The following is a 22,214-nucleotide window of genomic DNA, read 5'->3' as shown; positions in this document are numbered from 1 at the left end:
GGATGGGAGTTTGCCTTGTGGTCTGGGTCATCGGGGTTTGCTTCTCAGTGTGTGACCTCCCTGCTACTCGGGGGGAAAGGGGCTCCTTCCAAAGATTCAGTCACCTGTATAAGGCTGCCCATGGCATCCATCAGTCAAGGGAGAAGCCTTTACTCCTTATAATTGTACAGAAAGCCTTGATTTGGATAAGCTGAAGTTCTCTGAGTAATAGGAAAGATTTCTCTATTTCGTGGAAAGAGAGAAGAAATTGATAGTTACTTTTTTTTAAAGTTAGTATTGGTTGGTTGGTTTTAGCAAATTTTATCAAGGTAGCTTTTGATAACCTCCCTATTTTAAGACACAAGCATTTGAAAATCAGTTGATACGTAACCTAGAGTAGGACTCGTGGCGTGTGTATGTTTTTAGGGCTGGCAGGATTTGTAACCTGCTGAAAGATGTTAGTCAAAAGCAGGAACATAGACTTGATTAAATAAATACAGAGGATCTTAACATATTCATTCTATCATTATACCCACTAAGAGGGGGGGAGATGGAAATGTGCCCACAAATACAGATTTGCAAACCCATGCATTCGTATCCCTGGAGAGCAGAGTTCTCGCGAAGCTGCATCCCCATCTTGTGATTTTTGAAAGGTATTGCTATGAAAAATTTACAGATTTCTTGTGCTTTTGCAAATACAATCTTCAATATGAGTGTTACTACTTGACATTTGCCCTTTAGGGTGAATGAAATTAAGATGAAGACTGGCACTGGTACACATATAGATTGTAAGTTCCTTGCCTATATTTTAAAATGTGCTAAGAAAGAATGTTTAGAAATGTTACGCACTTTCCGGATCCTGCTCTTTTCATTTGTCAGCAGTACTTACTGCGTGCTTATTATGTACCAGGTGCTATACTAGGAGCAATGTCAAGAACACAAAGTCCCTCCTCACAAGACTTGTATTCTCAGAGTGGGAAGGCCATCTGTAAATCAGTGGATGTCTGGTGGTGGTACATGTACTGAGCAAAATAGGTAATGAGGAAGGGGAATCAAGTAGGTAGGGATGCTGTCTTCTGTAAGGGTCTCAGGAAAGGACTGGTAAGTACCATTTAAGCAGAGACTTCATGAAGTGAGGAAGTGAGCCTTTTGGATATCAACAGGGAAGAGAATTCCAGGCTCTTAGGTGAAAGCCTGCCTAGAATATTTGAGAAATATGCAGGCAGTGTGTCTGGAGGGGAAATGAGAGGAGAGGTGGATGGTGAGGGAGGGGGCTCTGTGGCCTGTGCCATTGTCATCATCTTGCTGTTTGCTCTTCATGAGCAGATTCTGAGCAGAACGACTTGCCCTGCCAGTGCGCGCACTCTGGTTGCTGTGTCAAGAGTGGGCTTTGTGGGCTGTTGTGAGTGTCAAGGCCAAGACTGGTGACTCAGTAGAGGTGGTGAGAAGTGTGAGGTCCTGGATGTATGTAGAAGGAAGAGCCAAGAGAATCAGTGGATGCAATGCTATGGATGAAAGCGAGTACTTTGAGAAGAATGGGGCAAAAGCTCAGGAGACAGGAGGGATGCGGTGAAACGGCTGAAGACTGGTACGAGAGGGCCTTTGCAGGAGTCCCTTAAAACTCGAAGTTCATCAGACTTAGGATGAAGTTGGTGTTGCTGTTTTGAAATTAAAAACTTTTAAATCTTACAAGATCAGTGAGGAGTTGGAAACATCTTAACCATTTGTTTAAGCCATTAGTAGGCAATAGCTATTGTAAAAACATTAAACTGGTTGTTTTGAAAAGTCATAAAGATGTTATTCACTGCGGACCTATTTATGTGAGGAGATAAGAGATTCAATCGATAAAAATTTTAATTTCCTCAAAAAACCTTTCCGGAAAGACATAAGGAGATGAACAGGATGGAATGACTAAAACAGGATCCCTCTGCAGGTCCTTGTCGGCCCATAGGTACCGTGATCCACCCATTTCATTCTTACCTTCAGTTCTTGGGCTGCTTCCTTCCTGCTCCCATTTCCCTTTGGTCTCTCCTCTCCTTCCACCTTCCTGCCCCCCACTGTCCTTCCCTTTTCACTAGACGTGACTCTCCCCATCCCTTCATTTCCCCCATGACCTTTCATTCCCTCTGGAATTTTAAAATTCCAGCTTAAAAGAAAGCTCTTCCTGCTCAAAAGAAAGCTGGCTTCCTTTTCCTGTAGCACTTGCTTCGGCCCAATCTGGATGTGTCCCGCTGCTGCCATTTAGGGACTTTGAGCAGATGGTGGGATGGAGAGAGGAGGCCTACACAGAGGGAAAAAACTGCTCAAAAGATGACACATGACTCCGAAGTGCTGTGCATGCTGAGGACGGGATGACGATGCCAAACTGCATGCTTCCTTGTCAGTTTGGGCCTATTTCTGTTTGCTTCTTGGTTTAGTGCAAGTTTTGAGAAATGTTTTGGCAGCCATCGAGTCCTTGCAGTGCCTAGGGATCTAATGGTTCCCTTATTTATAGAAGTTAAGCTTCACTTTCTAAAACCTCAAAAGGGAATGAGAGAGAGTGATTGAATAATTGATAGGCCAAAGGAAGTTTCTGACAAATGTGTCCGTTCAGATCTCTGAATTGTTTTATGTGGCAACAAGGTACATAGACCACAAGGCCTTCTTGCCTTAGCCTGGTTTTTGCTGTGAACGCATACCTGCTATGTGCATGTGGCCCCTTCTTTTGGATTTACTCCATATTCTCACCCCAGGAATCTCAGGAATAAGCAGCATGCATGTGTTCTGACTAAGATAGTGGCCCACCTGCCTTTTTCCCCTCTTGGTTTTCTGTATACTCAGACATTCTGGTTACTCTCAGATTTCCAATGTATCGATGATGTAACTACAACAGTGTTCTGAACCCCTGTGTGAGAGGGTTGGTGGAGTGCACACCTGACACTGTGCGTCCATGGCTGCACCGTGAGCAGTCACCCAGTGCCCCTGGCCCTGGCAGGCCCGCTGCTCTGTGAGCAGCCCATCTCTGTCTTGCCAACCCAAACCCTAACCGTTCCTCGTGGGTTAGCACAGCTCTCCTGCCCGTCCCGCGGTGATTGCTCCTTTTTCTGAGTTGCATCTCCTGTTTATATCATTTGTGGACAGCTAATCCTTTGCCTCTTCGTGAGCATCTTTGCTGTCATCACCAGCTTCTGGTTCCTCACAGTCTTTATTTCTGAGTTGATTGTCCTCCTAGGTTGTAGACTTAACTAAGAGTGAGAACTTATTAATGGTGAGAGTAATGTCTAGTACAGAATAAAGTCTTTATCTCTGAGGGATTTGAAGAATAATGACAATACTCTATTCAGCTTATTTTGAAAGATTCTCCACTGTAATTAAGATTGTCCTCAATCCAGCATTTTAAAACTTGTAATAGTTAATAATTATGCATAAGAATCAAAGAAAAAAACTTTTAAATGCATGCAAAGCTGACCTTAAATGATGTAGTTTTGGAAAATGTTCCCAAATTAGGATTAATAAATCACCCAGCCTACTCTTCCTAGGTTTTTCAGGTAATCACTAACTCTTGAGATATTAGGCCTCAATTAAATAATAGGACGCTTTTCATTTCATACTCTCAGTAATTCCTTTGACTGGTGTGTGTGTATATATGTGGTATTTCTTACTGAAATTGCTTTGGGGCTGAGACGCTTCAGATCTTACGGATCTGAAGCCAGATTTGTGCCAATTTCTGTTAAATTCTAGGCCACATAGTGACAAGTGAACTCTACTTTAGTGGAGTGATTCTGAGAAACACCTTGGTAGCTAGCTCATGGCCAATCTTTCAGGCTACATAAACTGGGTCAGATCAGAGAGCCATTTTTGAAGAAACGCTGCATCAATTCAATGAAGCTCATTAAATACCATGGAATGGGCAAGGATGGAGCCCAAAGTTAATGGCTGGCTGCCACATTTGCGAGTTATATTGATGGTTAACCAGTTTCACTTACATTATGCCAAAAACATTATTCCTTCCCAAGAAGCCATCCAAATCAGTGGAATTTAGAAAGAAGAAGAAAGTACAGATCAGAACTTTAAAAAAAAAAACAACTGAGACCCCAGATTATTAGGTTTTCAATTAAACATGATGAACACATTTAAATATAGCACAAAGGCCCCAGGCTGAACTGCACCTAATCGAAACAGAATTAAGTCACCCTCCGGTGCTCAAGTAGTCACTGGTTCTGTGTTTATGAGCTGAAGGTAGCGCTTGCTGCTGTTGCACCATTGCTTCTTGTACTGGGATTCCGTTGCTGCTTGATGCTGTGCTCTTAATTAGCATTCAGCTGTTGATTATGGAAATGCAGGGGATGCTAATTTAATTCTTTTTAAAATTCAGGGCCTGCATTTTCCTTGTGGAGTTTGGCCTGACTTGCCAGTTTGTAAGATTGGGTGCTCCACTGAGCGTGCATTTCAACCTTTGCTTCCCATCCATTTGGCCTGTTTGTTTTGGAAATTATTTTCGTGTTGAATTAGCTTTCAGCAAAAATCCAGGTGTTGCATTAGGTAAAGGTTTTGTTGCTTACAGTATTCCTGCATAGTGTTTCCATTTCACTTTGGGGAACTGTAACATTTACCTTGAAATACGCCTCCTTTTAAATATTATATAACAATTCTGATGGTAATACATTGAGGTGAACAACCTAGATACAAATAACCTCTGAAATCTTTATCCAAAGATGGTTAATCCATGGTAGTGATAAACCTTAATTGGCTGTGTACATGGATTTACAAATTCATGAATTTTAAAACATCTAAACTACCCTTCAGTTTAAAGCTCAGTTTATCATAAATATAAATGAAAATCCTTCTTTCAAACTTGACCTGACATGGCAAACTCATTTTCTAAATATTTGTAATCCAGTGAACCCGCGTGGCTGGTCAGGGAATTACTTGCCCAGAATACACACAGCTATTCCCATGATGCCTTTCACCAGCAGCATCTGCGCACGCCTTTGTAAGGCCCTTTTTGGAACGTCTGCTCAAGACAACGTTGTTTCATTGTTCACTCTTTTCAGGCCAGGCATCTGGATGTGCCAGAAGACAGAACTGCTTAGTGGGGCAAAAATACAATGAATTTTATTTACTGTTTGTGTGGCAGCTGTAGAAAATGGAGTTCACAGCAGAACCAGAGTTAAGGTCCTGTCACAGCAGGAGGTGGGGACTGATGATGAGGGGGAGCCTCCCACAGCCTGCAGTTATCAGTCCACAGTCTTGGTGTTTAGTTTTTAAATTTTTTATTTTCAGTATAGGGGAAGGCTTAGTTACATGATACTTATTTTAGGAATGGTCAAATTTCTAGAGTTATTGAGCATTTTATATAATCATTAAGAAATGTTGATGACAGGACAGTCCTGTAGGTCATCTCATCATGAATCTGTTCATTTTCTTCTTTTGTAAATGTTGTGTGAATTTTCCCTACTGTTAGAACATCATTATAAAAACATTCAAGGGGAGCTGAAACCTCACCACCTGCTCAGTGTCCTGGTTTTCTGCTCTCTTTAGGTCTTTGTTCATGTACATACATCATTTTATGTAATTGTAAATTTATGTAAATTGAATCATAATGTTGAAATTCTTTCTGAAGAAATCTTAATTTGAAAATTTTTACAGTTTACTTGGAACCTGAGATACAGATATATTGTATTTCATGCAACACATAATAGGCACTTAGTAAATTTTAAATTGAAGTAGATTTTTCTCTCTGATTAGGACTTGCTGTAATTTTAAACTGAATTGGTACCGCTTCTCATAACCAACTTAATTCTTAAATATGAGAGTGGGAAATATGTAAATGTTGACATATTACTTACACATAAGTGATATACCTATTACTCATCCATGTTATATGTTCTTATTATGGTCCATGGTAAAAATCAGTCCTTAATATCAAAAAAGGAAAATGTAGAATCAGGTAAAATTTGCCTAATGTTTCAGTAATTAGTGAAATTGAACTATTTTTCTTATTAGACTCCCATTGGCCTTTGAATCACACCCTTGTTTAAAGAAGTTCATAGTGTGGATAGAGTAGAGTTTATTGTCAAGTACTTCTGGAAATGAAGACAGTGAATTAAAAATCAATTATAAGTGTAGAAAAGTTGGTGTAAGGCCATCCATTTTGTTAGTTTGCAGAAGGATTCTACTGTGTAACAAGCTATAAAGAGAAATGTATTTTTAAATCCTTAGTAAATGAAATAGGCCAACCATTAGAAGAGGGTAGATATTTCAAAAATTTGTTTCAGTATTTCATGTCAGTAGAAGATGCCTCCAGGTTACATATACACTCAGCCGTGACCTTGCCTTTTAACATATGTGGCTTTATTGCTTTCTAGGCTTCCTCTTAATACTGGAGCCAGAGAAGTTAGTATGTCTGGTTTTCTCTTTCTTTTTAAATAAGGTCATTCTGTTTCTCATTTTCTTTAACCAATACTTTTTTTTAAGCCCTTTATCCCCTTGCCCTAATTTTTAGGTTATTTTTTCAAAAAGCCAGCAATAAATTGTGCCATTCTTTGGGCTCCATGTGTATGTGTGTGTGTGTGTGCATGTTTGTGCACATATGCATGTTCAGGCCTTGGGGCACTGCAGGACAGAACAGAGACCTGGGAATAACTCCACATGAAATACAAGCATACCCTAAATTACTCCATGCTCAGGATAATCTTTTTAAATCAAAGAGTAATTTTTGTGGGACATTTTTCATTTTTGCTCGAGGAGGGGAGCATTGGGGAGAATCTTCAGCTTGAAAGATTAATAATACTAGGGCAATGGGTGTTGAGACCATGTTTTCCATCTCATTTCAAGGGCATGTCATGTAAAAAATATGGAGATAGCATACACTTTCAGCCACTCTCCATCATCTTTCTCTGTTCATTTAAAAAATAAGAACAGGAGACAAGAGGACTTGAGAGATTGCATTTGTTCTCCCTTTGACATAGTGGTTATTTTATAAATGAAGAGGATGGAAAACCCTTTCCTTTTGCAGTTCCTTAGCAACAGAAGAGTCAATTTTAATGTGTATGCATGGAACACTCTATGTATAGTGACATTGGAGCCTTACATTTTCACAGGGGAAACATACTATATTAGCCTGCTAACTGGAGCTCAGGGTTGGGGGAAAGAAACAGGAGGGCAAAGGAAAACAGGGAACCCTGCAACTAGAGGAAGTAACTCACTGAAAGCTGCCTCCTCCCTCCTGGCATATGTATGTCATAAATCTAAAGTCTCTCTTAGGTAGAAGTAATTAATAATGGCTTTGATAGCCCCCTAATTGCTGACCTCACTAGAGTGCCAGACTGTTTTTTATTTCCTAGTAGTGTTTTGTTCCTCTTCCCCCAGTACCCTGCATGCTATTTAGGTGATACTTAATGACTGATGTTTCAGCACTTGCTTCAAGATGTTTTTCTAAAATACATGTGTATGGGTGGATTCCGGTGAGTTCTCCATACATGTAAAGCAAAGTGTTAGGTGTTAGGAGCAGAATATGTTTGCAGGTCCCAAAGGAGAACAGCAGTCACCACAGTCGGCCTCACCAACTCAGTGTTCAGGCCCAGGTCTGCCTCTCCAGCTCCGCATCTCTTGTGTTTGGCTTTGGGGCTTGGCAGATGGAAGCCTCCCCCTTCTCCATGATTCTCTCTCCTGTGTGACTGTGAGGATAGAATGACCCCTTCATGTTGCTCACTAGATTGCTTACTCAGTTCTGATTCTAGATTACTGCTTGGAATTCATTCATGCGTTCCACAAATATTCATAGAGTAGACCACCACCTCTTTACATGCTGGTGATACAGCAGTGAACCAGACAGAAGTCCCTGTCTTCCTGGAGCTGACATTCTAACAGGGAAGGTGGGTAAAACAGGACCACGAAGTGACGTGACCAGTGTGTTAGCTGAGTGTGAAGGGTGTTGTTGGGGCCTGCCCCCCTGTGCTGTGATGGCGTGTTCACATGGGTGCCTCCACAGTAGGCTAGGAAACCTTGAGGTCAGGGATTACAGTTACTCCTTCTTGTATCCCCAGAACATAGCCAGGGCCTGGAGCAGATTTGATAATCAGAAAATATTTTCTGACTGGGTGAATAGAAGAGAAACCTCAGTAAAGGCTGTTTTCTCCCCCAGAGCATCAGATCGCGACAGTGCAGCAATCATTTGGCTGAAGTCCTACACTGCTGCTGTTAACAGGGGCTTTTCCTTCACCTGCACAGGGCCATGCCTCTGACTCCAGCACCTCCCTGTTCCTTTCTTCTCAGTAGCTTCCCTTGGAAGGGACAACAGCCCACCAGTTGTCAATGGTTTTATTTTCTTGATCAATTTTCAAAAGTTAATTCTTTGCCAACATCAGTTAGAACTTGCTGATGTGTGTGGTTGAGTTGTTCTGCTGTGAAGGAGTTAGTGATGGGGAGAGAGAAGGAAGAAGGCTCAGTGGACATCCCAGGCAGCCCGCCGCTCTTTCTAAGCTGGATGACCTGCTTGCTGATGTCTTTCTTAAGGCTGTCTGGTCGGCTTGGGCAGTCTTTGTGACTGTGACGTGTGTGTCGTACACCTTCCCTGTCAAGTCTCCTCCAGACCTCGGGCATGCTCCTCCCTATTTGGTCACTTTTGGAGTGTTCTTTTCCCCTGCAGAGGGCTAGATCCCCCCGTAAACGAAGAACCAAAAGGTCCGAGAAGGAGCAGAATGACTGAAACTGCACGGTATTGCCCGAGGGCTAAAAAGTTTACCAGCAGCTTATCTGATATTTAAAGTATGTGTCTAGAGTCTTTTTTTTTCTTTTTGTAAGTGTATATACTCTGTCATTCTGGACCATTTTATGAAATGTTCAGAAGTGATGACCCAAGAACACTAGGAAGACCCTTCTTTGCTCTGGGACGTGCTGAGTAACTGCGACTGTGTGTCGCCCTTGCCTGGCTTCCCGTCTGGCTCTGCGGGCGTGGAGCACACGGCTGAAGTGCAGCGCACAGCTCAGGGGGAGGGAGAGACGGTCGGGTGAGCTCCCCTCTCCTACCTGCAAGACTCACTGTACGGTGGGCCAGAGAGGGCTGAGGCGGGGGCACAACCCCGAAGAAGCTGGTGGCCGCAGAACACTGACCTGAGCGCCCGCAGGCCTGCGCTCAGACGGGCAGCCACCGTTGGGACCTCGAGGAAGCCGGTTCCCTTGAGTCTTAGTTTTCTTGTCTAAGAAGGAGAAGGGGAAAGGGTGAACTTCACCATGGCTGGCAGACGTGTTCAACAGGAGATGGAGTCTGACTCCAGTCTCCGGCTGCTGCCCACCTCCGCCCTTTTACTTCCCAGGTAGAAAATCGGGCAGATGTTATATCTAAAGCTAATGGAATCATCTTGGTTTAAGAAATGTAAAACATGCACACCTGCATACTCACATGTCCTTTAGTGCTAAGAGTTCTTGGTTTCCCCTTGCAGCTCTTTGTAAGTTTTTATTATAAATTTATTTTTCTAATCTCGCCCGTCAGCAGTGATGAAATAAAACCTTCTAGACTACAGAAATGCATGAAGTGGTCCATCACCAGTGGCTCTGCTCCATGTTACCTCTGTCCCTTTCCTTCCCTTAACATCCCTGAATCGTCCCTGGGAGCCACTGTTAATGAACTCTGTGGAGGTGTTACACATTTGCAAATAAGCTGCTTTCCAAACAAATTAGTCACTTTCTTTTTCCATCTAGGGCCTCTAATTAATTAGAGTAACAGAGCTAAGTAGTCTTGGTTATCCATTTTTTTGAAAGGGGAGTTTTTAACGAGGTCTTAGTAAGAATAGATTTGGGGAACCAGTTGACCTGGACCCTGAACCCACCTAACATTAATCTAAAAATAGCTTTGCTTGTTGAAGGCATTGGGCTCCTGTTCTATCCTCCATTCCTGTGTTCCCAGCAGAACTCCACTTGGGTCGTAGATAAAGCTGTCCCAAATTCCCAATGCAAGTTAAAGACTGGAATGAACTCCCTACTCTCAGCCCAGTCCCCAGAAATGAAATTCTCCAATCCTTTAGCAGTAACAAAAGTTAGAAAATTATTTTCAGACCATCTTTTGAGACAGTCCAAGTTCTTTGTCAGCCTTCCAAGTTTTTGACCCCAGAACAGCCTGGCCTTGGTAGTCTCCCTCATTACAATTCTCTGACTATAATCAGCTCACATTTTCTCTTCCTCTCTCCTCTCCCTCTGTAAAACCTCTGTCATACATTCCAAGGACCCACTTAGATTATTATCTTGCTTTTAGGCAAACTTTCAGATGGATCATTTAGGTGCTCACACATTTAGAGGCATCAGTAAGCATCACACCCTATCATCCTCCATTGGTTTGAAATAATTCTAGCAGTTGGGAATTCCACTGTTACGAGGATATGCATGTGTAGGGGAAATACTCTACTTCAGATGAATGTCTTTACAAAAGGGGTGGTAGATTCTTAAGGCACAAAGCCAAACATTATGATCTGTTTCTGGATAACCAACCCTAGATTTGCCTTAAAAAATATCATACAGAGAAAAAGAGAGAGGAAGAACTTTGCCCCACCTTATATTGAATTTAATTTCACTACTTTTTTCGTATTTAGCTTATTTTTTTAGAAACAAGATTAAAAAACAATATGTCAATTATATCTCAGTTAAGCGGGGGGTGTGGTGGGGGGAATAGTTTACCTTCCCCAGAAGGAAGATACTTAATCATTGACTTCAGACAAATAAAGTGCATTTGTTCTTCAACTGCTAGTATCTCTGCAGGTATCACCACTGACCTTGATAATTGCCTGGCAGTGCGGCATCCTTGACTGATTTTGGCAGTGGGTGGAAATGAGCACTTGAGTTGGACATTGTCACCACAGGCAACCTAGACAGGAGATGGCAGCCCCACAGTTGGAAACTTTCTGAGTGCCTTTGCTGCTGCTGGCTGTGTGCTAGGGTCCACAGGGTGCAGGAGGAACGGGCTGTTCTTCTGCTCTCGGACAGGAAGATCAAGGAGAGGCTCTGGCGAGGAAGCGTTGCTGGAGAGGAACCTTGAAGGATGGATAGGATTTCACCAGGCCGAGTTGACAGAGGTTAATGTAAGGACAAAGGCATAAAAGAATGTGGGTGGGTGGGTGGTAGCCAGTTACCCAAAGTGAATGAAGCTATGGGTGGAAGACTGTAGAAGATAGCTGATTCAAAGCTGCCCGCTCTTTATGGGAAAAGACTTTTATTTAATTTGATAGGAAATAAGGAATAATTACATATTTTTGAGTGTGGGAGTGAGAGAACGGGGACCGTCATTGGAGATTAGTCTGGTAACCTGGGATGACCTGAAGTAGGCAGAGGAGGGAAGCGGTGGTTCTGAAGCCTGGCTGCAGATCAGAATCACCTGGGGAACTTCAGAATGTTCCCCTGCCCAGGCTGCACTCCAGGCCAGACGGAATCTGTGAGGTGGGACCCAGGTGCCTGTATGTCGCGCCCTGAGAACAGGATAAAGACTATGGTTCTAGTGAGAGATGTTGAGAGCTCTGTGTTGGTAGTAGTGGTTCTCAACCTTGGTTGCACACTGGAATCACATGAGGAACTTTAAAACATACATGTGCACACACCAGAAACTTGGGTCTCACCCTGGAGATTCCAATTTAACTCATCTGGGATATGACCCAGGCACTGAGGTTCTAATGTACAGCCAAGGTTAGGAAGAACCAAGGCAGAAGTCTGAAAAGCAAGAGGAGGGACCAAAATCGAGAGCCTTATGAAGTAACAGTAAGACCTTAGTTAGGCTCCAGGTACTGATCTCAGCACTTGACATGAATTTTCTCATTTATTGGCGTTTTGCAGATGAAGGAGCTGGGTCACAGACAGGAGAGAGAACTTCGCTGAGGTCACAGCCCTGCCCCCTGGCTCCAGAGCCCAGCTCTTAACCTACTATTCACACTGCAAGGTCTCTCTAGAGAAGCCTAGCTGATTGGAGGTAGCAAGCAAGGAAAAAGTGGAGATGCTATTTTTTTGTGTTTTGGTACAAGGGAGAAGGCTGGCAGCATTATTAATCAAATTGTGAAACCAGAAGTACTTGCTTTTGGGGAGAATAGGAGAGTTCATGTTGAATTTGAAGTGATTGTAGAAGGTGAAGGTCTTAAAGAAAGATTTTTGGTCCACAGAGAAAATTCAGGTAAGAAAACTTGGCTTGAAGAGGTTAATTTGCTTGCTCAGGGTCTCGCAGCTTCTAAGTGGCAGAGGCAGGATCTCATAGGGTTGCCAGGGACAGCAGTGAAAAGCAGGAAGAGGCCCCTGAGGAGGCTTATGGGGAGGGATAGAAGGGTGGGTGAGGTGTTAGAGTCACTTCATGACAGGGTCCGACAAGGAGTAGCTCAGAGGGCCAGCTGGGGACAGCATTGGATGCTATTTGTTTAATTTGTTAAACATTATGTTCAACTTAATAGGAAATTAGCGATAATTACATATATTTTGAATGTGGGCAAATGATAGGACTGAGGCTGTCCTTGACCTAACTCATTTGAAAGATTGGGTTAGGAAATTCTTTCAAGGTCAGGATGTTGAGGCACGTCTAAGCAGTATTGATTGGATTGCATTGCTGAAAAAACTTGTAGAGAGTCACAGGCTGCATATAAAACTTGGGGAACCAGGACGGAGATGATGGGGATTAGGAATTTGAGGGGCTAGAGATCGCAATCAAGAAGAAGAGATTTTTGTGGGATTAATGGTGGCTGTGCAGTTGTAAATAAAAGAGAATTTCTGGTTGCATAACTCAGGCGTTTTCACAGGTGTCAATCATAAGGCATGGCTACCTGTGGATGGCTAGGTTCAAATAAATGGGTCCAAGAATTATGGATGCAAATAGAGTATTAGAAGGACTATGGGCAAGATTTTTCCACGTTCCTGAGAGTGCTGTTGAAAGATTGGGTAGAGAAGGGAACTGTTAGCTATGTGTACAGTCACAGAGTAAGTGGGAGACTGGCCTGGGTGATTGACACTATGATGAGGAAAGGCAGTTGGAGGGAGTAGATGAGGTGGTCAGGCAGGATTGTCACCATTGGAGCTGAAGAATGCACACAGAATTAGACTTCTGGCCGTGTAATTTTTGGGGCTGGGGGGGGATGCTGTGTGGATCTGAAGGACAGGATGTTGGGGTGGAGAGCTTTGTGGGGGAATGAACAGATAGAGGGGAGGGGTGAGAGAGGACAGCAGGGTACATGGTTTGAAGAGCCCGCTGGGTGTTGTGAGGGTGAGGTGAGCCTAGTCAGAAGCAGGGACTGGGATGAGAGAAACAAGGGAAGGAGTGGGAAGGAACCACAAGCCCTGGGAGGTTCGGGTTAGGCCCAACGGCCAGGGAGCCCAGGGAGCTGGCCCCTGGGTGCTGCCCTGCAGGGTGATGGCCTTCTGGAGACCCATCCATTTCTTACAGTGCTTTGCTCCTCAGGGGGCTCTTTAAGTGCCAAACGGAGTCTAACTGAATTAACATGGAGAGGTTGAAGATGGGGGCAAGTGGTGAGGAGGCAGGATTTTGTGAACAGAAGATTATTTAGAATTAAGATTGCAGATGGGAGAATTGGATCCAGAATATATTGTGCTATTTGTTTCCTCAAACACTCAATAAATATTAGGCATTTAACTGTATCAGGTATTGTCTAAACTCTGAAGATAGAAACTACAGTGGGCGTGCTATTCTCAGGGCACTTGCATTCTAGGGGGGAACAGAGACAAATAAGCAAATTAACATAAATAATTCAGGTAGATGCTATGAACAGGATAAACTTGTTCTGCTCAGAGGCTCCGAGTAGGACAGGGGTTGCCCAGCTATAGAGCTGCTGTCAGGTGGCAGCAGGTCTTTGTTCTGTATTACTGTTCTTCTAAGTAAGATACGTCTGATAATTTAAGTCAGTTAAGAGCAATATATGTTTTCCTAATAATCAAAATTAACCCCCAGCTGATAGTTTTGGGGGTCAGTTAATCAAGAGCAATATATGTTTTTCTAATAATTAAAATTATTTAACCCCCAGCTGGTAGTTTTGGGGGTCATGTCTCAACTGTCTGTAGCTGTTCCTTGTCAGAACCAGATAAATGCCTTCAGGTCTTAGGAACTTTGGAGAGCTTAGAACTGAAGTTAGCTAAAAAGAGGGATGGAACTTTGCTTTGGAAGTAAAGTCATGCAGCTGTCTTTGAAGTAAAAATCTGTGCATTTGTCCTGCAAAGATGTGCATCTTCCAGCTCAGGGGATACATAATAGAATATTTTTAAATGTCACAAAGATTCTATAAACCTTTCATGACTTTTTTGGATTGGGGGAAAGATTCAAAGAGAAGTGTCTGGTTCTTGTTAAAATATTTGCTGATAATCCTGTGGTGGCTTTGCATGAATATTCTCTCTAGCCAAGAGAGAGAGAATGGGGAGAAGTTGTGACTGAACCTGAAAGGGGGCTCTTGTCTAGCCCATGAAGTTCCCTTAAGATGTCGCTATTGTTCTGTTTCCTTTGATGCTTCCTTATTGTGATATGTTTTATCAAACAAGCCTAAAAGCCTAAAAAAAAAGGAGTTCGATGGGTAGATTATTCATTTCCTCATTATAAAGAGCATTTCTTTCATCCTTCATTAGGGCACAAGAATGTTTTCCCACTGTTAGCCATCCTGAGCTGTGTTGAGAAGGTCCCCCCGTGCTGAGCCTGCAGAAGGAGCAGTCTGGATCTTCTGCCGGCCCGGAAGAGGCTGCGAAGGCCTGCCGCAGGGCTCAGGGCTCCCTGAATCAACCAGGCTACGAAACCCACTGCTGGCACGCAAGGTTTCGTGTGCTGCCTTTGTGTCCTGTTATTTTGGGGTTGGTGATTTGCTCTGTTTTTTTTTTCTTTTTACCCGCTCCTGTTACTTCTACTTCTCTCAGGTAGCTCATCTGTCCCGAGAAAACCACCCTGTAGTAATGTTATTGAAGTTTGGTGGGAGAAAACAAAAGTGCTGGCAATCCAGTTTCTCGATTTACTGGAGCTTGGGCAAGTCATTGGTCCTTTCTCTAAGAAATTAGTGTTAATTAAATAATTAGGCCCCTTCCAGACATGAAGGGCTCAGGTACTAATAATAGGAATTGTCATTTAAAAAATATTTATTAAATGCCTGACTTGTATATGCAGAGAGGACTCTGCCAGATGGCCCCGGACAGGACTACCCCACCTCAAGGAGAGAGATTCTAATGGCAGTGAGGGATTTGGGTGCCCAGAAGCTAGGTCTGGGGTGGAAATGTGGAAAGTTCCATGGTGGGATACGCAGAAAGGTGGAAACACAGAGGAGCATGACAAAGTATAGGCATGAGATGGTAAATAAACGATATCAGGGTCACAGCAATGGTAAGTAAAAGTACTCAGGAATCCGAGCCCCGATGGTCCAGCCCCAGAACAGCTCCATGGTGATGTGGCTCAGGGTTCCAGACAGGATATTGTGTAAGGAGATACAGGGGTGGGAGGGTGGGGGCATGTGTAGGGAACAGCGAGGACCTGGCTTCAGATGAATCTAGGGCAGCTGTGGCCGACAGACAGGTAACATACATGCTACTCCCTTCCTTTGTGTATTCACTGTAGACGTTGTTTAACACAGCACTGTCTCCGCATGATCTGAAATGAAACCTCAGAATCCATTTTAACACAACTTGTAATTCAAACACTTGGGTGTGTGTCGGGAGCTTAGGCTGGAGCGGTAGAGTGGAGACCACCCAGCGCTTTAATCTGCACACTGAGGAGTTGGAGCTCTTTGTTCCTCTTGAGCAGAGAAGTGCCATAATCAGTTTTGGAATTCAAAAGTTACTCACTGCAGTGTGTTTAGGGGGTGCAGTCTGTCTTGCTTCTAGAAAGTGTTTTTAGTAGCCCTACTGTGATTTGTCAGGTAAAACCCAGTCTGGTAAGTGTCGCTGAGATGTGGATCTGTAGGCATGCTTGGCCTTCCCAAGAATTCGTCTTCCTTGTAAATGCAAAGTTACAAAAATATTTTCCCCCATGAAAACCCTAAAAGAACTCTGCTTAAATAGCCATTTCTCCCTCCCCAAGTTTAAATTGGTGTATACTTTTTTCATCATAAGGATATAATTTCTAACATAAATATTGACATTTGAAAATAAAGCTGTCTCATGACTCTTAAATCTATTCAGTGCATTTTGAATACTCATTATTGAAAGGGTATCTCCCCGCGACCCTCCTTACCCACAGTGACTCAGGAGACACGGACCCACACAAGAGATTTTATTATCTGAAAGAGAGAGTGGCTGCCCCCAGAGGGGGGTGGGGAGAGAGAGAGAGAGAGAGAGAGAGAGGAGGGAGCAGCAGAGAGAGCACGCGGCAGAGAGACAGACAGAGACAGAGAGAGAGCAGCAGACAGACAGACAGACAGAGAGACAGAGACAGAGAGAGAGAGGGAGAGAGAGAGAGAGAGAGAGAGAGGAGGGAGCAGCAGAGAGAGCAGGGGAACAGAAAGAGAGAGCACGCGGCAGAGAGACAGACAGAGACAGAGAGAGAGCAGCAGACAGACAGACAGAGAGAGAGACAGAGACAAAGAGAGAGAGGGAGAGAGAGAGAGGGCAGCAGCGTGGTGCCTTTTATTGTGGATCCACTCGGCCTGCTGCTTTGGGGGAGGGTCGGGATGTTTAGAGAGAAGGCGGGGGAAGCCCAGGCATAATTCTCACCTGCTTCTGTGCTTGGGACCATGGGGCAAATGGAGGATAAATTAGTATATTGTTACATTCCTCCCTTTTCTGTTTTATAAGTGGTAGAGGATTTGGGAAGGGGTGCAGGTTAGTCTTCAGTAACTGCTTCCTGCTGATTAGGGGCGATGAAGTTCATTTTTGTATTGATGGGGGGGTCCTCAGATGAGCCCTTGGTCTGCAGTGGCGATGGCATTTTCCAGATTCAATAAGGATCATCGTCTTTGGAGAGGGGTTGGTAATCCTGTAATATAAGCTGGTTAAAGGTTTGGTTAGAAATTTTTTGCATTTGGGCTGATTGCTATGTTTACATAGGGTGGCTGAATTAATAGCATTTTTGGGACATATGTGCAGACAGCAAAGCAACCTGTAGGGCAAAGGGAATCCTTGATGGTGCAATCTTTTGGACAGTCTGAAAGAGAAGAAAGGGCTGGCATTGGGAAGATGGGTCTGGTGAGAGAGTGAGTGTTGAGACCAGGGTTAACAGTCCTGAGGCATGACCATGGCGGTTGTAAGGGAGGTCTTAGGACCCCGTGCTGGCAGGAGCTTCTTCAGTGATGAGCGGAAGCGGAGATGAGCAGCGCGAAATGCGGAGAGTAAGAGGTCCCGTCAGGGAGGAGGAGGAACCTGGGGGAGATTCGGGGGGAGGGGAATAAGGGGAGACAAACGGCTTATGGTGGGAGTTGTGTATCTAGAGGGGAAGACCCTGGGGTTTAACTGCAGTTGGCGTGGAAAGGATTACTGTGTACGGTCTTTGCCATTTGGGAGTGAGGGATGGTGTTGCTTGGTGTTTGGAACGGGCATGGTTTGGAGAAGTTTTTTCCTGTCTATGGTAATGGCCTTGTAGCTTGGGGAGAGCTGAACTCCCAGGTATGTGACCTGAGCGGCAAACAGCTGCACTTTGGAGGATGAGACCCGATAGCTGCGTTCTGAGAGAAAGTTTAAAAGGAGAATAGTATCCTATTGACAGGTTTGTAGGGAGGGACTGCACAGGAGAAGATCATCTACATATTGAAGGAGGGTGGAGCTCGAGAGAGTAAGGGATTGGGGGTCTAGTGCTAGAGCCTGTCCAAAAAGGTGGGGACTATCTCTAAAGCCTTGGGGAAGGACTTGTTAAGTGTTCTCTGAATATTAAAAATTAACTAACATAAGGAATTTCCTGCCTTGATTTCTCTCTGGGACACCGGCGCCTTGGTCTGGGAGCATATCAAAAGGCTGCCTGCCCAGCCCCCAAGGTGGACTAAGGCATTGTCTATTTGCTAAAGAATCCTGCCTCTGGAACTTCCTGGGTGTTAAAATGCAATCTTATCCTTAAGATGGAATTCTTCCTGCCTTTTACTATGCAGTCTACAGCTGGGTCTGCATGCTAAGCTAGTTGCTCAGTTTGCAAAATCACCTCGTCAGATCTGAAGGAGGAAAGACAGCACATAGACCTGGGCCTTTTAGCATGCTAAAGTGAATCTTACACATGGCTACAAATGATTAGCATAGTAAAACATGTGCTACTCTTCTTTATCTGGGGAACATTAACTGATGTCACTGAAGAATGATTCTAGAGCTCAATGTTTAACATAGAGTTTTAGTAGGGGGGTTTCCTTGCATGTAGTTACACTGATCTGACTGCAAATATCCCGCCCTGCTTTCTCCAGAGGCTCTCACCTTATTCTAAAGCCTATGGTCCCTGTCTCATTCTCCCCTCTACAGATAGAGACTCTAGCTGCTGCTAGGGAAAGGGGACTACGACCGCTCTGGCTGCTTCATGCTGAGAGGGGGCGCAGTATAGGGTGCAGCTAGGTCTCCATCACTGGTCAGTTGAGAGGGCCTCGGAAGGTTGGAGCTTCTATTCTGGGTTTCATTTCTATTACTATTTGCAGTTTTGTGGCTTCTAGGCAAGACAGAACAAATTGTGTTATTAGGTTAAGTAGCAACATCTGGAGTTGGATTTTCCATTCTGAAAGGAGAAACTTGACGAGATTAAGAATGTATGACTGAATATGAGAACTAGAAATATGAAGAGTCTAATTGGGAATCATAGCCAGGTATCATGGAGAAACCAGAATTCTGGATCGAGTTTACATCTCAATGACTAGTATTAGGATTTAATATAGATAAGACTGCATTATTGAAACAATACTTTTCTCTAAAATCACCCTCATTTTTATTAGAAGTAGCCAGATTAAGAAAATAATTAACAGTTGGCTTGATTATTTGCAAAAGTGCAGCAAGAAGAGTAACTGGTTACATGGGATCTTTTAAATATGCTTTGCTGGAACTTTTTGTAAGGAATTTCAGATTGAACTTTTAAGGGCTTCTTGAGGCCAGAAAGCCAAGCCAGACTTGCCATCAGGTTGTACCTGTAGTACCTGTAGATTTGGGTGAATTCCTCTGTTCTTGAGGTTCCCAAGACATTCCTGAGTTTCCTGCACCTGCCAGGAAGTGCCCTTCCTTACTCACCTGGTAAGGCTGCTGGGAACTCTGTAAGCAAGGTACCAGGCCAGTTCTTCTAAGAGGCTTTGTTGGCTTTATAAAGTCAACCTTAGTTCCTTAAAGCTGTCTGTTCATATCTGAGTTTACACACGTGTCTCTCACGTTTGACGTTCCAGTCAAAGCCTTGGTAATATAACCAGTGTTTTTAATTGGTCTTCTTACAAGGAAAGCAGATTCTTATTGAACTTATGCAAATAAACATACTGCCATGAAATATAAAAATAGTCACTGAGAGTTTTTAAATTCTGGAGGGATCAGGTAGAGAGAAAGATAAAAGTTTCAATTCTGCTTATAAAAGCAGTCATTTACTAAACTTGTCATCTTAAGAGAAAAAGCTTAAAACACTTTTATCAACAACATTTGAAACAAAAAGCCACCAAAATCATCTTCCTTAGTTTACTTAATCCTATGTAACTAATACCTGTTCTGCTGAAATCTAATTTTTTACTAATTTAGGAGTAATAAAACAGTGAGTATAGATGACAAAAGACAAATGACAATGGTTAAAGATCTGATGAGAGCTTACTGTAAGACAGTTGTCATAGGGAAATTCGGATATTTCTGTAACACAAAACATTCAGTAACAAAGTTTAGCATCATTCTCTGTGATAGTGCCTTCCAGGTAATTAAGCAGGTAAACAAGCCAAATTAACCAAATACTTTCTCCAATGAGAAAAAATTCCTCTGACATGTTCCAGGGGCCCTATGGAAAATACCAGAGTGAACTAGAGGTAAAAAGCACTTTTTTGAATTTGATTTTGGGAAGCTGTTAAAAGTTTTAAGGCACTTGCTTAAATAGTTACATTAGACAAAGCTACACTTCACTTTAAGCATTTTTCTTTGAAAGATTTAACAGATAGCATCAACTTAAATGACTTTAGGTAAACTTAGGCAGCTGATAACCATAAGGACATGTCTATTTAGTTCAACTTAAATTAGCATTAATGCTTAATATCTTCTATTAGAATTTTCTGAAAGTTTTAGAATGCCCAATTTTTACAAGTGCTTGTCTTTAAATCAATTTTTATTAATACCATCCAGAGATAGAAAAATATTTTTCATTTACACACTTAGACACAAACATACAGATTGAGACGTAATGATACAGTGAGAGGACAGACAGAGCTCCTGGCATGAGCCAGGAGGGGACAAGAGAGCCCATGGTGGTGCATTGTCTAGGGGTTTTATAGGCAGTTGAGGATATTTGGGAACGTGAAAAAAGCTTAGGGGTGTGGACTTTAAGGCAAGTAGTAGGTGTTTAGGATTGCAGGGGAGACAGAGAGAGAGCTTGGTTCAGAGGTAGGAGAAAGCCTGGATATATGGGACCTCTTTCCATTTGCCTGTACGCTCACAGAAGTTTTATAAGTCGCAGAGAATTTTAGGATCTAAAGAGCCATTTGGGGGCCATTTAGACTGATTGTCCAAGGGATATTGTGGTCAGATCTCATTACAGTAGCGAACAGGTTTGAGGTCTGGAGTGAGGTGGAGGGGCTTTAGATTATTGAGTAAGCACCCTAGCGGTGAATCTGTGGGAACAGAGGGGCCAGATCCCATGGTGAGAACGAGACCGTTCAGAAGTCGCCGAGGCGTCCCTGAGCGATTGAGAAGGTCGCGGAGAAGACCAGGCACAGTTAGGGGGTCCTCACCACCTCTACCTGTGGGGTCGGAGGCAAAAACGCCAGGGAGGCTTGGTACCTGGTACCAAGAGTTTTCAAGTCAAGTAGAAAATTAGATAAAGGGACACCGGGCCTCAGTGGATGAGGATTCTCACCATGGGGAGGCAGAGAAGGGTCAACTATGGGGATCAACCGTGACTCTGACAGTCGTGGTTGGGGGTGCCCCTGTCCTGGAGGAGCCCTTGGGGGTGCCGGACACTCAATGGTCACTTTCCAGGTTCCAAAGGGACATTTAAGTTGACCATGAAGGGGAGACTCACCAAATCGAAGGCCGCTGTTGGGCGAGAAGACAAGCGACCGGGGAAATGGACGGTGAGCCCATGGAGGAGGATTGGGCAGTGAGGGTTCCCAGAGCAGCTCAGGTACCCAGAGGAAGAGCAAAGTCAGTGGGAGAGCCTCATCCAAGTCACGGCACCAATGAAAGGGTATCTCACCGCGACCCTCCTTACCCAGGATGACTCAGGAGACACGGGCCCACGCAAGAGACTTTATTATCTGAAGGAGAAAGTGGCTGCCCCAGACGGGGGTGGAGAGAGAGAGAGAGAGAGAGAGAGCAGCAGAGAGCAGAGAGAGCGAGCAGGGGGACAGAGAGACAGACAGAGAGAGAGACAGAGACAGAGAGAGGGAGAGAGAGAGAGAACAGCAGCGTGGTGCCTTTTATTGTGGATCTGCTGGGCCTGCTGCTTTGGGGGAGGGTCGGGATGTTTAGAGATAAGGCGGGGTAAACCCAGGCAAGCCCCAGGCAGGCCCAGGCATAATTCTCACCAGCTTATGTGCTTGGGACCATGGGGCAAATGGAGGATAAATTACTATATTCTTACAATTATCTATTTTTAAAAATGCTTGAATAGGCTCCTTTTTGGCAATAAAATTTTACTTCTTTTCCCCTCTTTAACTTACGTAACTAGTAACTTTGCAGTCTCCTTCCCTGTAGCTTTGCTCCTCATGAAAAGCATTTTGTATCTGAAAGTCTGTTGTGATCTCACCCTTTTGTACTCCCTGCAACAAAAGTATGTGTACATACTTTATTACCTGACAAAGCTCTAAATGTTAAAAGAAAAATTTCCTCTGATCATATTATTGTAATAATTATTAGTGCACAATTGATCAAAACAAGTTATTGTGAATGTTGACAGAAATTTGGCTTTTTGCTTAATATATGTTGGAAAATAAGTTGGATTCAGTTTTTGAAGCATATTAGTTCTTGGATGAATGTTACTTAGTGCTAGAATGAGGCCATGTTCTTTTTGCATCAGTTTTATTCTTACTCATTTATTTGTAGGTATGTGTTCAGAAACCTTATTTACATGAATAAGGTGAGAATGATAGTTTTATTATTATAGTGCCACTCAGTTATTTGAATTCCTTCCCTGATAATGCCAAAAATATAATTTATCATTATATGTTATTTTCAGTGTGACA

At 43.4% G+C, this 22,214-nt stretch overlaps 1 protein-coding gene across 8 annotated transcripts in view; it reads left to right on the top strand.

Annotated features, from left to right (window-relative positions):
- The window catches only part of RERE (arginine-glutamic acid dipeptide repeats), a 429,285-nt gene that overhangs the window by 340,659 nt on the left and 66,412 nt on the right, over positions 1 to 22,214 (top strand). The gene's annotated exons all lie outside the window — the stretch shown is intronic.

Source organism: Manis pentadactyla, chromosome 4 (genome assembly GCF_030020395.1).
Source record: "Manis pentadactyla isolate mManPen7 chromosome 4, mManPen7.hap1, whole genome shotgun sequence".
NCBI classification, from domain to species: Eukaryota; Metazoa; Chordata; class Mammalia; order Pholidota; family Manidae; genus Manis; species Manis pentadactyla.
This window is presented reverse-complemented; position numbering and strand designations above follow the sequence as displayed.